This window comes from Macaca mulatta, chromosome 8 (assembly GCF_049350105.2).
Source record: "Macaca mulatta isolate MMU2019108-1 chromosome 8, T2T-MMU8v2.0, whole genome shotgun sequence".
NCBI classification, from domain to species: Eukaryota; Metazoa; Chordata; class Mammalia; order Primates; family Cercopithecidae; genus Macaca; species Macaca mulatta.
The window spans coordinates 89,728,256-89,741,605 of NC_133413.1; the positions used below are offsets into that span (position 1 = coordinate 89,728,256).

Sequence of the window (13,350 nt, forward strand, 5' to 3'; positions counted from 1 at the left end):
TGGGCAGATCAAACACTGAGGTGTGAACTGACTTCCTTTAACTTCAGAGTAAGTATTCACAATGTGAATCATCACATTGTGGCACAATGTAGGATCAATGTAGGATCCACAATGTAGGATCATCAAGTCTGCAAAAATAGTAATAATAATAATAATAATAAAGTAGTTTTGGGCTATCATCTGTCCTAAGTGTGATTTCACATTTTATTTGCCAGACTTTTGGCTCTGCATTTGGCTCTGAGCTGCCCTGGAAGTGTGTCTGATGTTTATGAAATGCCTCGATATGTTTGCAATTTGCATTTGTCAACTCTATTTGGAAATCAATATATAAGGGTAGAGAAAAAAGTAAAGGCAACTATAATATTGCCAAATATAACTCTTTTCCATGATCTCTTTTTTTCTTGAAAATGATTGTTTTGATATGAAATGATGACATGAATTTGCAGGAAAATAAGAACCATTTTTGCTATGGCTTATTTCCTAGGGTATGTGTAACATATGATTTCTATCATTGTCAGTGCTTTGCCAGTGTTTGCTATTCTCAAAAATCTCAGAGCCTTACATTCCATTTTTGTAAATGTGTCCAGTATTTCTGGCTGTGGCAGAGTGATGAATGAATGATGAATGAAATTTTGCCATCATTTCTTAAGCCCCACCCCACCCCCATACCTGGCTCCATACCAAAGATTCAAGCCATTTCTCTCACTCCTATTCATTCTCTGGCTTATGTTGTTCTCTGGCTGGTTTTCTATACATCCCATTGACTGGCCTGAATTATACTGTTCCCAACCTGGAAATTCTTTCTTTAGTTCTTGCCCTTATCCAATCCATTTTTTTTCATTCATCTTTTGTCTCACCATCTAGTTTGCAAATCACTTGAGAGCAATGATCATCTTGTACCTTTTTTGCATTCTTCATGATATCCTGCACAGTACTAGGCACAATGCATGCACTCACACTCACGTAGTCACATATTGGTTGGAAGCCATGGGTACGTGTGTATGTGTGTTTATATATGTACTTATACATATATACCCATTATATTATATATATTACATTATGGGTATATATGTGTACATTATATATGTGTATATATAATGTATGTTATGTATACACATTTTATGTCATACATGTATAAAATTTTATATATAAAATCTTATAAAAATATAAATATATAAATACAATTATAAATATATGTATATATGTATAAACAATATACAGTTTACCCTTGAACAATATAGATTTAAACTATGTGGGCCCACTTACATGTGAATTTTCTTCTGCCTCTGCCACCTATAAGACAGTAAGACCAACTCCTTATCTTTCTCCTCTTCCTTAGCCAGCCTATTCAATGAAAAGATAAAGATGATGAAGACCTTTATGATGATCCACTTCCACCTACTGAATAGTAAGTATATTTTCTCTCCCATGTGATGTTCTTAGTAACATTTTCTTTACTCTAGCTTACTTTATTATAAAAATATAATATATAATAATACAACATACAAACTATGTGTTAATTGACTATGTTATTGCTATACCTCCCGGTCATCAATAGGCTCTTGGTAGTTAAGTTCTGGAGGAGTCAAAAGTTATACATGGATTTTTGACTACTGGGGAGTCAGTTCTCTTAATCCCCTAATTGTTCAAGGGTTAACTGTAAATAATATATATTATTAATATGCACCCAACATCATGTTGCACTCTACTAGATAGTCTGTTTGGGCTGCTATAACAAAATACCACAGACTGCGTGGCTTATAAACAACAGAAATTTATTTCTCATGGTTCTGAAGGTTTGAGAAGTCAAAGATCAAGGAACCAGCACATTCAGTATCTAGTGAGAACCTTCTTCTTTATAGACAGCCATTGTCTGACTATGTCTTCACATGGTGGAAGGGATGAGGGATCTCTCTGGGGTCTCTGTTATAAGGGCACTAACCCCATTTATGAGGGCTTTATCCCCATCATCTAATCATCTCCCAGCACCCCTGCCTCTTAATACCATCATCTTGTGGGGTGAGGATTTCAACATATGAATTTGGGGGGAACATGACCATTCAGTCCGTTGCATGGGTACTTTAATGGCATGAGAAACCAGAACATCTTCCCTTCCTGTTTTATGGGCATTTATACTCTAAGATAATGATGACAATTACAAAATTAATATCTTTGTCATTATTTCATGTATTACATGCATATTACATGAACCAAGCTCTACATATATTATCTTATTTGATCTTTATGAGAGTCTTGCAAAATAAATATTGTCATTGCCATTTTAGAAGTGAAGATAATAAGTCTCAGAGAAGTTAAACAACTTTCTCAGGGTTACAGAGTGGGTAAATAACAAAGAGAAACAGGAATTCTGTAACAAGAATCAGTGGAATATGTTCTTTCTCCTGCTGGTCTTGTTTTGCTTGGTTTTAGGAAGTAAGGTGAGGAATGCCACTCACTATTCTCTGCATTATGAGTGCCTTCATTCTCCTGTTTTCAGGTACTCACAGCCACCCCAGGCTGCTGAGGGGCCTCCTCTACAATGCTCAGAAAAGTGCTCTTCCCATCATTAGGGAAAACTATTTTCCTTCTTCTGAGTCTAATCTCATTTTAACTTGTTTCTCTAGTTGTTCTCAGTAACTTCCTAGGTGACAGCCTTGCTAGGTGATAGGTAGGCTGACCTTCACACTTTACTAATGGATAATTAGGGCTTAATATTTGTCATTCTTTCTAGAAAAGTCGATGTATTGCAAGTGGGTTCCAAGAATTATAATTTTTATACTGAACTAATGAAATTCTAATAATAAGAATATCAAAGTTGAAGGAAGGTTTGGAAGCCTCAGGTCTTTCAACAGTGCCCTTCAAATCACATCATAAAAGTAATTGCTTGTGCACAAGATTGAAGGACATTTGACTCCCATTTTCATTGTTTTTGCCTAATATTCTCTTTGAAGTAAACTACAACTGACTAAAATTGTGGTGGATACTACTGGCCCTACTTGCAGCCTTCTTTGTATTATTTTGCTCATTGTAGAAACCCAAAATTTTAAGACATTCATTCCAAGTGCCTTATGTCAGAATTAATGGACTTGATCTCAGAAACATAACCTCCATAAAAACGGGGATTTTGTCTCATGCTCACTGCTATGGAACCCAGGTTGAGAGTAATTCCTGACAGAGTAGTCTCCCAGGAAACATTTATAAAGTTAGTTAATGAAATTAGCTTATATAACAGCAATTATTCGTGAAGATAATCATGGAAACTAACATTTATTGTGCTAACTATATGACATGTATTTTTATAAGCCCTCTGCATACATTAATTTAGTACTTAGAACACTATTCTTATACTCATTATACAGATGAGGAAATCAAGCCACCAAGATGTGAAATAGTTTACCCAGTCAAGTAACTTGTCAGTTTTGGATTTGATCATCATATAAAAAGATCAATTGTGATTAAAATAACAAACAAAAATAAACACTACCAGTCTCAAAGCCTGATGATTCCCATATTATATTAATGCCTGTGATTTGACCTGTGATTTGAATTTGCTGAGCAATTGCAGCTGATTTTCTTTGTACCTCCAATTATAGTTTGCATGGTGCTATCTAGGTCAAATCAAATATTGTTTGCCACAAATATAATTTTATTAGCTCTCTGTTGTACATTAGGTGCTCAATCCTCCTCATATTTATTTGATAAATATGGATGCTTTTGTCTTTGGGAAGTATGTACTCTGAGTTAGCATTAAAGAAATACAGAGTGACCCTGCCTTGACTTATTGGGCCAGGTCAGGAATTGAAGGGCCCCAGATGGCTGCAGGATCTTGCAGCATGCAGCTCTGTTGCTAGGAGACTGTATTGATCTTCTCTAGCCCCTTTGCAGATGACCCCATCTACTTTTCAGTAATTGATTGCCATCATTTACAGCAGTAGGTAGTTAGAAGCTTTGCCTCATCTTCAATATTTATAAAGTCAAAAAAAAACTAACAATGTAAGCATAAAATGCTATACAGAATTTTGTTTTTATCCTATAGCATCCTGTGATTAGAAATGCTTGCTCATTTAGTGTGTCTAATTTTGGATATGGTTAAATGGATATATAATTTCCTACCTTCATATAAGCACAGTATGATTATTAAAACTAATTTTCTTATATTAATTAAAGTCAGTTTGTTCCTTACTAATAGAAAACAATTTCTTTGTATCTGCCTTGCCTGCCTCTTTGTCCTGGGCACAAAATTCCAGCTAGAATAGCCTTTCTCAAGATCATTCTATTTCAAATATTAAATCATCTTACTCATGGAAAAGAACAGAAGACATTATCACACCACAGTGCTTTAATGCCTGGCCCCTAAAGGTCAATTTGGACAGGGCAGTCAATGACTTGACAGCTAGTCCATTGAGAATGCTGAGTTTCCTCTCTCACCCTGCTGATCCAGGGTAACACAGCACTAAATCACAATGCTGTGTTAGTAACTCAGGTGGAAGCCTTTACACAAGTCAGGTTTTGTGTTAAATCTCCCAATGATTAAGCATCTGATATAAATATATTATAGTTCTGTCTTATATTTTAGGGTAAATTAAAAGAACCAAAATGAGATAGGCTTGAAAAAGGAGAGCATTTCATTAGACTTGTGGAAGACTCCATGTAAATGGATACCGTGGCAGTATTTACTTTTCCCGTCTTCTCAGGGAGAGAGCCTTTGAGATCCCAACATCCATAAACTTTCACTTCTTTGAGGTTTCTAGAAGAAATGGACATGTGATGGGAGCTTTTGTAAAAATAATGGTAATAGACACTGGATGCTTACTGTGTGCCAGGCATTAATCTCAGTTTAGATAGATAGATAGATAGATAGATAGATAGATAGATAGATAGAGAAATGATAGCTATCTAGAGAGAAAGATAGCCACTACTTTACTTACCCATTGTATCCCTATTAAGTAGATATTATTATTTTAAATCAGATGAGGATATTGAAGCATAGATGTTTCAAGTGATTTGCCAAGGTCGATGCAACTTGAAAGGGATGAGTGAAGCCAGGATTCAACCCCAGGCAGTTTGAGGGCAGACCCAGAACTCCTAACTGCTATCAAGCTTCACCCTGCTGAAATGGTGACTCATATCTGTCTAGATCTGACCCTAGAGCTCAAAATCTTTTTAGCAAAGCTCCTAGGTAATCATCAAAGTACTCCAGAGATTCTCATCACTCAACTCAATATCAGCCTCTTGATCCATTGCTGACAGCAGCCTCCATCAAATATTTTGCTAATCCCAAAACACAGGTCTGAGGACTGAATCAGGGCAGCAACACTTTGTGCATCAGACCTCTTGAAGGTGAGGTGGGAACCAGTTTCCAAATCACTACCATATATCAGGACTGTCGTCCCCACAATATTCATCCACCGTGTGTGAATAATGACTATGCTGACTTACCTTCCCACATATTCTTTCATATTAAGAAATTAATTATAGTAGGTACAGCCTTCACACCTTCCTAAATTCCCCTTAATCCATTCCCATAAAAATGTAGAGGTGAATAACATCTGTAAGGCATAAAGAGAAATGTTGGGGATTATAATATGTATCATCCCATTTGGGGGGATTGGGCAACAAAGAACGTACTCTTAAGGATATAGTTTACTTTCAAATTTTGTCAATGTAATTTTATTCTAAAAAAAGCTAATTCAATCATTTTTACTATTTTTCAAGCTTCTAAAACATTACTCTTTGAAACTTGTGTCATAATAAAGAATTTAAAATATTTTAGAATTTATTTTCTTTTGATCCCTTTTTATTCTGAAGTATAATGTCTTAGATAATTTTGAGTTTGCTCTCTAAATAAATTAAACTACATAAAATGTGTAGGTAAAATGGAATAAAAGGAAAAGTGTAAATGTCTCAAAAAATATATCACTAAATTATAACAACAGGAGCTAACATGTATTGAAGGCATACTCTCTGCTAGGCACTATTGTAAGTACTTTCCCTGTATAATTTCATTTCATGTTCACAACCACGACCACCCTATGAGATACGTGCTATTATTATCTCCTTTTAGCTGATAAAGAGACAGAGGCACAGGGAGATTAAGCAATTTGTCAAAGGATACACAACAATTAATTGGCAAAGACAGGTTTTGATTCTGGGCAATAAGGCTGCAGAGACCATATTCTTAAGTACAATGTTGATATTCATTTTAACTATTAGAAAACTTTCATTAAGTTAACCTATCACAGAAAAATTTTCGTTGTCATATATTTTTGTGAACCAGCAATTAATGGCTTATTAACATAGTGCTTTAATTAGAATTTTTATATTGGTTCCATTTTTATTAAAAAATGAAATTTTATTTATATTTCCAACTGAGAGAATGAATTTCCTTAGCAAAATTTGAGTTAAATCTGTATAGCACCTATTGTGATAAATGTTCTTTTTACCTCACACAGTTACTCTAGGGTCACTATAATACAACCAGATAGTAGGAGTGTGTGTGTGTGTGTGTGTGTGTGTGTGTGAGATAAAGTTATAAGTAGTAAAACTCCATATATGGAAAGGGAGAAAGGGAGAAAGATACAGAAAGAGAGAGTGAGTGTGTGTGTTTGTGTATGTGTGTGTATGTTATATATGTGGTCATATACCTGAGGAAAGACTGAAGTTTGTGCCCCCTTCAAGGCCCAGAAGTTGAATCTTAACTAAAACATATTATGCTGATTACATTCCCTTATTCCTTTTGTCAGTGATTAGTTTTCAAGTGGCATTTAGCACATGTACAGCCAATGAGACATGTTGGAGAAGTCAGATGATTGTGCTGCTGAGAAAGTTCTCCTTGTTCCATGCAATCAACCAATTCTGGAACCATAAACCATGCTACCTCTAAATAGGGTGCTATGTGAGATAAATTTTTCTTATTTCTTTAAGCCAGTTTGATCAGGTTTCCCATTGTTTAAACAATGTATCCCTTCACAGAATACGTCCAAAAGAGATGATATAGACTCTCCCTGATATAATTTTGCATTTTGGTGACATCGCTTGAAATTAACATTGAAGAAATTGTCAAAAATGTAAGTTGCTAAACAGTCATTGCATTTACAGAATTTTATGAATGGGCCCAAACAAACTGTGTTATCTATTCAAGGAAGTAGTTTTTATCTCAGGAGGCAGAAAGTTATAACAGAAAAAGCACTGGAAAGAAAGTGAGGATATCTAGGGTCCAGTCTTAAATATAGCATTTGATGGCTATATAATTTGAGAAAGTCATTTAATGCCCTTGTATCTTAGATTCTTTGTGAATAAAATGAAAAAAAAAATGGGATCATGAAATCCTTAAACTCCATCCCAGTTTGAATAACTTATAACCTTTCTATATCTCTACGGTACAGGTGTATGCTCAGTAAACATTTATGTGGAAGCAACTGAGTTAAGACAAGTACTTTTTAAATAAACTTTTTATTTTAGAATTATTTTTAATTTATAGAAAAGTTAGAAATATACTACAGACACTTCCTTTGCCTACTTTTCCTTTCTATTAATATCTTAAATTAGTATAATACATTTATCACAGTTAGTGAGCCAACATTGATACAGGGTTATTAACTAAAGTCTGTGCTTTATTCAGATTTGCTTGGTTTTAACCTAATGTCCTTTTTCTGTTCTAGGATCCCATCCAGGATAGCATATTATATTTAATTATCATATCTTTTTAGGTTCCTCTTAGTTGTGACAGTTTTTCACACTTTTTTGTTTGATAACCTTGACAGTTTTGAGATGTACTGGCCAAGTATTCTGTAGACTATTTCTCAATTGAGATTTGTCAAAGTTGTTCTTATTATTAGACTGGGGTTATGAGTTTTGGGAAGGAAGACCACAGAGGTAAAGAGCCCTTCTCATCACATCATCCCAAGGGTACATACCATCAACATGACTTACGACCACTGATGTGGACCCTGATCACCTGGCTGAGGTAATGAGACTTGAAGCTCTTTTTATTAAGGAATTATTTTATGCTTTCTGTATATCACACAATATGCTAGATGTTGAATAAAGATGATCCCTGCCTTCACTGAGTACTGCTAAATAAGGAAATGTAGCCAAATAATTTTACATTTAAGCGTGTATATATCTATGTTCATATCTATATCTAAAATAAGACTACCTAATTTAAATTGGTGGGTCCAAAAAAGCCTTTCTAGGAAATGTCATTCAAGTAGAAACACAAGTCAGAGTAGAAGGCCAAAGGGATTTGCAAAAAGTGTTTAAGATAGAATTGCATATCAAGGCATCCTGCTGAGTTGACTGGGAAAGAGCTAGAGAAGCAGGGAACAACCTGAAGTGATGAAAATGAAGCTGGAGAGTGACCAGGAGAGCCTTACTATTTCCTTGAACTTGATTAAACTTTAGACAGGTTTCTTCCTGACTATAGGCCCCTGATCTTCCTTTCTTAGAATACTTACCTTAGAAAACTTATAATTAAAAATTTTGGGGAGACCCTTTGAAATGCAAATCGTCTACCACTCAGAAAAGTCCTTCTCAAGGATCTCAGAGCCATCCTTTTGAAATGCAATCATTGAAGGAGATAGTGCACCATTTCCCAGTCTCTGTGAGAAGCTGGGAGCCTAAAGCAAACAGAGACCATTACCAAGCAGAGATGGCCTAATCACATTAACCAACCTCCTCCCTAATGTCCTTCAGTACTTTCCCACTAGATTATTCCAGTGCTTAAAACTCTACCGCCTTTTGTGTCAGCTGAGTTGAGTTCAATCTCTCTCCCCTATTGCAATAGCCTTGAATAAAGTCTCCTTGCCTATTTAACTGTTCTGGTGGACATTTTCTTGACGAGAATTAGGCAGCGGTCAAACCATTCACTATTTCAAAGGACATGTTAAAACATTGGATCTCAACGTTAATGATAGGAAGTCATTAAAGCATTTGGAGCAAGTGAGTGACACATGATTATCCCATTAAGAAAAATCCCCATTGTTTTACTTTGAACATTATAATGTTCAAAGTAAATGTTCAAATGTAGTAGGCATAATAGCTAGTTTTAAACAAAGCAGACCTAGAAGAGGTGGAAAAAATGTTTTAAAAACTATCTGAAGGCATCTGAGAGTTAGAAATCCCATGAAAACTTAAGGGGCCAAGTCTCTAAGAGAAAAGGGAAGGCAATGCTGGCCATCACTTTTTTTCCTGTAAACCATTTGAGTAATCTATATTGGTGACTGAGTGACTGAGAAGTTGAGTAGAATTTTCAAAAGCCTCATGTGGTATGATTGCCACAAATACTTCCGTCCTTCTCTATACACACACAAGTTGGTTATTGTCCCTCCTTTTGAATCCGCTCTATACCTGTAAGTGCTTTGAGCAATGGAATGCAGAAGTAATATTCCATATGTGAAAGAATGGTCACAGCTGCATTATTCATAGTAGTCCACAACTGATACAGCTCATATGTTTATCAGCATTAAAATAGAACAAATAAATAAATTGTAATATATTCATAAAATAAAATATTAGAAAGAATGAAAATATACTATTACATGTAACGATATGTATTAATCATATTGTTAAGCAATATGAATAACAATATGAATCATATTGTTATCTTGAATTAAGATAAGCAAATCTAATCTGTTAAGAGTCAGTAGATAGCAGAGGTGGGAATGTCCTGCCTGGAAGGTATCTGGGGAGTACTTCTGTAATCCTAGTAATGTTATATTTCTTTATCTGGGTGGTATTTATATGAGTGTGTTAACATTGTAACAATTTATTGAGCTGTTTTCTATATATTGTAATCTAATTATGTTTATTCCAAAAATGCTTTCGGATTGAACCAAAAGATGACTCTTTCTTAGCTATGGCTAATGGTTTTTACCAATATGTTAGGGATCAGGAAGAGAAACTGGAAGCTTATGAAAGAAACAAGTTCTAACTGTATGCTTCAGTATATATGCAATAAAAATTAGATTTATCTTAAAACAATCTATTGTGTGATCTAATTTGTGCCAATGTCAAAAATTGTGCTTCTGTTCTTTTTCCTGGTTTATTGGTCATTTTCTTTAACCTTTCTGAGTCCATATTACCAGAAGGTTTATGTATATGTGTGTATATACATATATATACACATATACACATATGAATACATACATATGTATACATATGCGTATTATATTATACGTATTATACTGTATTATATTATACGGAGGCCAAGGCGGATGGATCACAAGGTCAGGGATTCGAGACCAACCTGGCCAATATGGTGAAATCCCGTCTCTACTAAAAATACAAAAATTAGCCGGCCGTAGAGGGGCTTGCCTGTAGTCCCAGCTACTCAGGAGGCTTAGGCAGAAGAATTGCTTGAACCCAGGAAGTGAAATATATGTATATATTATATGTATACGTATGTATATACGTATACATATGTATGTATACATATGTGTATATGTATACACATGTGTACATATGTGTATGTATATATACACATATATATATACACTTCATGGTCAAACCTCAGCTCCCTCTCCATATCACTTACTGATCTCACTCTATTTCAGTAAATGGATTGTCTTCACGGCCAAAATAGTTCGGGTGGAAATGCTCAATTGTGTTATCCTTCAGCACATTTGTTTTCTACTTTACATTTTTCCCGCTGGGTTTATGTTTTAAATGTCAAGCTCTAAAATGACGCCTTTCAACCTGAGGCATGAAGCTTCTTCTTTTTCTCAGAAGAAACAACTTTTTCTGCCTATCAAACATAAATATCAGAGAGAAATGGAATTGTTTGTGAAGCTATTTCAACTGGTTCAGGGAGTTTCATTCTCACCTATTCACTTAGAGCCATTAAACCTGACAGCTTTCAGCCTTCGAATGATTCCTGTGGCGCTAAAAGTCTGTATGTATTTCATGCCATCCAGCTAAGTTATAATGGTTATGCTTGGCTATTTCCTCTCCAGAGAGATCCAGTGCAGCCCCCTCTCAATGATAATTGGGTATTTTTCCATTATCTATTCTTTCACTGAGCTGCTGAACACATTTCTATACCATTTGTTGCCATTTCAAAAAAAAATTACAGTGACATTCAGATTTTGACTCTTGGTTTTATCATGCAGTAGATTATTACTATGCTGTGCCAAAGCATAAAAATACACAGCCAAAAGTCTACAACCACTGAACATCACTGATTTATTTAGAGATTATTTTTAGGAAGAACTATGCAAAGCATTAATATAACAGTTTGGAATCAACTTTTCAATCACATAGACACATAACCCTGTAGGAAGATAAAATAGCACATGAGTTATGTCTATGAAGAAATACAGAAAGCGAACCGGGGAGGCGGAGCTTGCAGTGAGTCGAGATCGCGCCACTGCACTCCAACCTGGGGGACAGAGCGAGACTCCGTCTCAAAAAAAAAAAAAAAGAAAAAAAAAAGAAATACAGAATTCTCAAACTAAATAATCTTAAAAATCCAACTTAAATCTGCCATTTTTTAGCTGAGTCTACTGAAGACTAGAATGCTAAATGGCTGCCTAAGTCCTTCCAGCTAGTAAGGACAGGTAAGACCAGCACTAAAAACCAGGCATGCTGCATACACACAACGTGCACATTTATAAACAAGCATTAAAACACAACTATAAAACAAGTTGTAAAACTTGGTTAATTCTCATTATCTAACCCACTTGACATCAGTTCAATCAATTTTTTTTGTAGGCTAATTTGGCTGGTTTATTAGGCAACCTCAATTTTTCTCAACAGGTGATGTTAACCACCCTGCCCTCAGCTTAGAATGAAAAACCAGAATTACCCTCTCAGTAGCAGATTTCTGGAAGCAAATGATCTTTATAAATATTTTTATTTCAACTTATTTTAAAAGGTTTGGAAATAACAGAGGCCAAATTATTTTAAACGGAAATAAGATGGAAATTGGCCGACTTGTAAAAACTATAAGAAAGAAAGAAAGGAGGAACAGACAAAATAGGAAAGAAAGGAAAGAAGAAAAAAAACATAAAAGAAAAAACAAAAGGATCGTCCATGGCTAGTTGTGAAATGAAAGAACAGATAGAGAGGGGGAGAAAAATAAAATCCAAATTGGCCTACTGAGAAGATGTAAGGCAAATTCGTATATGAAATAGTTACACTGAGAATGGCAATGTCTTATTACAGATGTCTCTTTGAGGTCAACCCTGAAGCACATGTACAATGTGATATACAATCTACTGATATTAGATATACTAACTCTAGAATTACAGGTAAACTTTACTACCATGGGAAATGACTGCAAAAAGTAAGTTTTGTATATGTAAACATGCCACCCCAAGGAAATTTTTCTTCTCTTATTCAGCAAAGTCTCTCTCTCTCTCTCTCTCTGTCTGTCTCTCTCTCTCTCTCTCTCTCTCTCACACACACACACACACCAGTAAAATCTAGTTTTATTTTAAATGTTACTTTTGTTTGATATTTTGACTACTCTGTGGGTCAACATGTCAACAAAACTATCTCCTTTTGAATGTTGAAATAATACTGAATAATGTAGGGGAAAGTAAAATAAATGGTCACATGAATAGTAAACATGTTTGTAATTGAGACTGTTAGCAGGGAATCCCATATGAATTGAGATGATTAGGAATGATGGTGAATACTTTCCAAACTTAATAATCCGAATACAGGTGTATTAACATTTAAGAGGCAATAAACCCTAGTATAAAGTTGAACAGGAGAAGAAAAGGATAATAGCATTCTTTAAGAATGAGTTGACTGACCAGATCTTTAATGATAAATTTTAGATGTTGCAGATTTCTGACTTGCAAAAATAAATGATTAGAAAAATAAAATATTCATTTAATGAATTATTTGTATACACATTTCAAGCAACATTTTTGTGTGTTATTTTAATTTAATAAATGAACTGAGGCTATAAACCCACTATTTGGGCATTATGCATGTAAATGCAACAACTCTTTCCTTTCCCTCTTATAATCCAGGGAAACAAAATTGAATTAATCATATTCCATGGTTCATAATTCACTATGATTATTTATCTGTGGAATAGTCTGTTGTTTTCATTCATTTATTCACTTACTTTTAATACAATAAGAAATACTTCCAAATCTATCAATTGGCCAGAACTAAAATATTTGTGATAACTATTCACATACTTCTCTCTCATTTCCTCCTCTGCGTCTACCGAATGGCAACCTAAGACAATTGCTTAGCATTTCTTGTTGTTCATAAATGTTCATAATTTTGTCACAGAAAGTATGACTTAACTAGATTTTCACCTGAACTGTGACTATCACTCCTGAAGGAAAGGATAGATCTCTCTTCAAGTAGGAACAGCAATAATAATGAATA

The 13,350-nt window shown here is 34.7% G+C and overlaps 1 long non-coding RNA gene across 1 annotated transcript in view; it reads left to right on the forward strand.

The window, feature by feature from the left end:
• The window catches only part of LOC114680419 (uncharacterized), a 137,294-nt gene extending 127,313 nt beyond the window's left edge, over nucleotides 1-9,981 (forward strand). Inside the window, exons 3-4 of the long non-coding RNA XR_013396919.1 lie at nucleotides 1,340-1,408; nucleotides 7,662-9,981. This is a non-coding gene — a long non-coding RNA (uncharacterized LOC114680419). The remainder of the gene's footprint in view (nucleotides 1-1,339; nucleotides 1,409-7,661) is intronic.
• Nucleotides 9,982-13,350: the final 3,369 nt, after the last annotated feature.